Source organism: Bidens hawaiensis, unplaced genomic scaffold, assembly GCF_021521415.1.
Source record: "Bidens hawaiensis isolate Kalapana, Puna unplaced genomic scaffold, B.hawaiensis_p1.1 tig00005482_1, whole genome shotgun sequence".
NCBI classification, from domain to species: Eukaryota; Viridiplantae; Streptophyta; class Magnoliopsida; order Asterales; family Asteraceae; genus Bidens; species Bidens hawaiensis.
Window position 1 is genome coordinate 1,366,565 of NW_027491351.1, and position 5,685 is coordinate 1,372,249.

Here is a 5,685-nt window from a genome sequence, read left to right on the forward strand (position 1 = left end):
ATCAAAGGTATAAACCCGTCATTCTGCACATATACAATATTTATGGAGGACGAGTTCGAACCTGTGGTTTAGCCACAGAGGACGCTTAACTCGAACATGCTGGAGGTTGTTAAAAAGGAGGTTATTAAGTTGCTCGATGTTGGTTTGATTTTTCCGATCCCCGACTCTGCATGGGTTAGTCCAGTCCAAGTGGTCCCTAAAAAGGGCGGTATGATAATTATCACGAATGAAAAGAATGAACTCATAGCGACACGGAATGTAACAGGGTGGCGAGTTTGCATCGACTACTGCAGACTTAACGAGGCCACACGAAAGGACCATTTCCCGCTTCCATTCATCGATTAGATGCTTGAGCGTTTGTCAGGACAACAGTTCTATTGTTTTCTTGACGGATTTTACGGTTATTTTCAGATCCCCATCACCTAGGGTGATCAGGAGAAGACCATATTTACATGTCCCTTTGGCACATTTGCGTACCGCACATGCCATTTGGATTGTGTAACGCTCTAGCCGCATTTCAGCGGTGCATGGTGGCCTTTTTCTATGAGTTAATCGAGGATTCCATGGAAGTCTTTATGGATGATTTTTCTATCTTTGGGAATTCCTTCAATGGTTGTTTGTGTAACTTAGATCGAGTGCTCGCTAGATGTGAAGAGATGAACCTTATACTTAATTGGGAGAAATGTCACTTTATGGTTCGTGAGGGTATTGTTTTAGGTCATAAGATTTCAAGTGCGGGGATTGAGGTAGATAGAGCTAAGGTAGACAGCATTTCGAAACTTCCACCGCCCACTTCCGTGAAGTCTATTCGTAGTTTCTTAGGTCATGCGGGATTCTATCGCCGATTTATTAAAGATTTCTCGAAAATTTGCCGTCCGATGACCCAGCTTCTAGAGAAAGATAGGTCATTTGATTTCAGTGAGGAGTGTTTGAGGACCTTTGAGTTGATTAAGGAGAGGTTAGTGAGTGCTCCTATTCTTGTTGCTCTCGATTGGACTCTTCCGTTTGAGATCATGTGTGATGCGAGCGATTTTACTGTTGGAGCCGTGTTAGGGCAGTGTCGAGAGAAAAATTTTCATCCCATATATTATTCTAGAAAAACCCTTAACGATGCTTAGGAGAATTACACCACGACAGAGACGGATTTTCTTGCGGTTGTTTTCGCTGCGATAAATTTCGTTCCTAGCTAGTGCTTTCTAAGACTATCATTTTATCTGATCATGCGGCTTTGCGGTATTTGTTTGCTAAGAAAGATGCAAAGCCCCTACTTCTTCATTGGATCCTTTTGCTTCAGGAGTTCGATATACAAATTAATGATAAAAGAGGAGCTGAAAATTTCGCCGCCGACCACTTGTCACGGCTATAAAATCCCTACATGGACGAAACCCGGGAACAGGGGATTGGTGATGATTTCCCAGGTGAGACTTTATTGTATGTAAAGGCGAGTGAAGAGGGGTTTCCATGGTTTGCTGATCTTGCAAATTATCTATCTTCTGGTGAGTTAGTTCTCGGACTGACATATCAGCAAAAGAAGAAGTTCTTTGCAGATATCAAGTGCTACATTTGGGAGGATCCGTACTTATTTCGTATTGGCGTGGATCAGGTGATTTGGCGATGTGTTTTTGGAGATGAAGCTCGTAGTATTCTTCGACATCGTCATTAGGGCCTGACTGGTGGCCATTTTGATGCGACCTATACCGCCAAACGTGTGTTTGATGCAGGATTCTATTGGCCGACTATTTTTCGAGATGCGCATGAGTTTGTTAGTTCGTGTAATGCATATCAGAGAGCTGTTAACATCTCATCCCGAAATGAGATGGCCCAAAACCCCATCCAGGTGGTTGAGATCTTCGATATATGGGGCATTGATTTTATGGGTCTGTTTCCTATGTCTAGAGGGAACAGATACATCCTCGCTGCTGTCGACTACGTGTCCAAATGGGTGGAGGCTTAGGCCGTACCTAGGAATGACGCGCGAGTTGTAGTGGGATTCCTTCGAAAACTCTTTTCTCGATTCAGTACTCTTAAGGCCCTGATATGTGATCGGGGTACCCACTTTTGTAATGCTCAGATGGATAAGGTTCTGAAACATTATGGGGTCACCCATCGATTTTCTACGGCCTACCATCCTCAGACTAACGGTCAAGTGGAAAACACCAATCGTGGAATCAAGAAGATATTAGAGAAAACAGAAGAAAACAATCCCGCATACTAGGCTGAAAAGTTAGATGATGCACTCTGGGCCTTATGTACTGCTTTCAAAACGCCGATCGGGACCAGTCCCTTTCGGCTAGTTTATGGAAAGGTTTGTCATCATCCTGTTGAGTTAGAGCATCGTGCGTATTGGGCTTTAAGAGCCGTAAATCTTGATTTATCTGCGGCGGGAAAGAGTCGGTTTCTTCAGATTCATGAGATTGAGGAGCTACAGAACGAGGCTTATGAAAGAAGTTGGGGTATAAGGAGCAGAAAAAAGAACGTCATGATAAACATATTAAGGGGTCCAGAGAGTTTAAGTATTGGGATAAGATGCTTCTGTATAATTCCCGTTTAAATTTGTTTCCGGGTAAACTGAAATCCTGATGGGCTGGTCCGTTTATTGTGAAGGAGGCATTTTCGTATGGAATGATTGAGATAGAGGCTGATGATGGACATTTTTGGAAAGTGAATGGGCATAGACTGAAGCATTATGTTGGAGGTTCACTCGGTGATCGCGAGGAGGAGGCGATCTACCTTGACCCGCCTGGAGAGTAGAGGAGGAGAGCACACTCGGGACTTTGCCCGAGTTGTAGAGTTTGTATAAAACTTAGTTGCATTATTTTCTTTTATTTTTATTCTTCTTTGTTTTATTTTTCTTTGAGTCTTTTTAGTCTTTAGAGTCTATTTGAAGTCTGCTTTGGGTTGTTTGAGTTTTGTTTTGCAGGATTGGATTTTCTTGTTCGTACTCAATCTCCATTCGGACGAGGAGTTTCTGAGCCTATCATACTGTAGAGGACACCCATAAGCTGCGGCCGCGAATGAAATGTTATACGGTCTCCTTGGAATGAGACTTGTGAAGATAACTGCATTATTACCAAGAGAGTCTGTTCCACTTTATTGTTTTATTTGCTTTAAATTTTTTTATTCTACTTTATTTTTTTATTCCTACATTGGGGACAATGTAGATTTTAAGTGTGGGGATGAGAACTGACGTTTTCTTTTGGTAAAAAAAATAAATAATCAAAAATTCAAAAAAAAAACAAAAAAAAAGAATGAAAAATAATAAAATTTTCAAAAAATTAAAATATTAAAAAACTCCAAAAAATATTTACAAGAGTTTTGAAATGTCCATTTTAATTGTTTTTCTGCATTAAACAGAAGATAATATTATTACCGATGATTTTGACAACACTCTTGAACATTTTTTTTAGAAATTTTAAAAGAAAATGAGTTTTTAAATCAACACATATAATGAGATGTGACTGAACGGGTAGACTCCGTAATTGATGTGTCAGTAGGCTCAACCCTTTAAGAGTGAAAGGATAATATGATTGTAGACTTAACTGAACTTAAATTGCTTGACTTTAGTGGGATGCTTGTTAGATAAAACAAATTGGATGAAAGGTCGGGTCATACTCAAGCCTTATGTTTAGTTTGATTATAAAATTAAATTTTTTATAGAAATCTGAATAGACTAATCATACGATGCTTGGGTAGGTTTAACGTTAGGGTATATCTAAGTAGCCTGTGATATAAACATAAATTTCATACTTATAGTTTTAGTGGTTAACAATTCATTGGCGTATGGTTTTATAACCTTAAATCTTGTATTGATGGGATGCCTCAGGATTTGGAAACCATGGGTCTTTATGCAGTATATAATCTGGGTATTCATATCTCCTAAGTGGATGTATGAATATTAAACAGAGCTCAAAGAGCAAACCCGCAGTTTTTCTACCAAACATACATCATTAAACTTGATCATCTCGTACTTCAAAGTAAAAAATACACTACTGACTTGATAATCCGCACCTCTGGTATCAGAGCCTTGTGCTCAACTTTTTAAAAATTAATGTTAGAGCCTTATGCTCAGAAAAAAATTAAAAACTAAGCCTTCCACTACGTAAAAATGGAAAATAAAGATTTTCTAATAGAAGAAGATTCTGATGAATCATATAAACAAAATACTGAAGTTATAAACTTCAGTGAAAATGAAAGAGGTTTTCAGTCAGATTACATGATTAATTCTGACCAATTAACAAAAATAAGTAAGCTTAAGTTTAAGCTTGATAATAGACAGGTTTTTAATCAACTTAATAGTGTACAAAGCTTGGTCTCAAAATCTTTTTCAAGAAAAAACAAAATCCTTTACTGTTTTGATACTGAAGAATTTTCGGTAGACATAAAGGATACATCTGAAAAAGTATTTTTGCCACTCTTAACAAGAGGAGAAATAGCAAAAAGACTTTTAACTATTAAGCCCGAATTAAGAAAATCAATGAACATGGTGCATAAAAGAGCAGTAAACATCCTACTAAGAGCACAATTCAGAGATTGAATTAATTTTCCTATTAAAATGGCTGTTGTTGATAATAGAATCATTAACAGACAAGATGCTCTCTTAAGGGCTGTACAAGGAAATTTAGCATATGGTAAATTTATGTTTACTGTATTTCCTAAATTTGCTTAACATCGAGATTCAAAAGATTTAGATAAAACTCTTAGTTTCATACATCAGTGTGAAAGAATTGATCTTATGGAACCAGGAAATAAAGTATTTACGATTAATTATTTAATATCGTATGCTATAACCAACAGTACTCACTCTATAGAGTATAAAGAAATACAGAGTATAGCAATAGAAGATATATTCTTAGATATAGGTACAGTTGAGGAAAGTAAATTTACTGAACCCTCGCAATTAAAAGAAAATTGAGCAATTAATATAGCTCGAAATAAGCAAATTCTAGAGTATAAACCCAGATATATCTTTTCTGGACATACTCTAAGAATTAGAGAACCAGCTTCAACTTCTACAAAAGTACAACTAATACGATCTATGTCGGAAAGAATAGATAAGTATGGAGAAATTCTTAAAGAGGTTATCGGAATATAATGTCTTTAAGCCCAATCATTGAAGCAGTTAAAGCTCTAGATGATGCAATTAACTTTGAAGAAAGTGAAATTCAAATATACAAAATCAGAATAAACCAAACTAGATACGACTTTATGATACATGATAACATAAAAGCTCAAAATATAAGATTCTTCAAACAAGAGTTAGCTGACGCTAGAAAGAGACTCTTTAAGCTTAAAACAAGAAAAGCTCTTATAACCATAACATGAGTTCTCTTGTAAAGATAGAAGAATTAATTAAAGAGCTAATCAATAAGGTAGAAAAATTATCTACTAACGAAAATCTAGAGGCTGTTACTGCAAAGATCATTAAGGATATCTCCGAAAAAATTGATAAAATAGAGGAAGTTAAACCTCAAATGCTAGAACATCACTCTAAAATCTTCAATGAAAAAGAAAGATTTCAAAAATATTCTTTTCCTAACTTTAATGTAGGAAATCCGTCATTAGGAAGTTCTAAATGTCCAAATACTTTAAAATGGCCTTTTGGTACAAAAAAACAATAAACAATTCTTTGAGAATTTTAAATATCCCGAAAAAAATTGTCATAAAAGGTCTACATCCACGTGATAA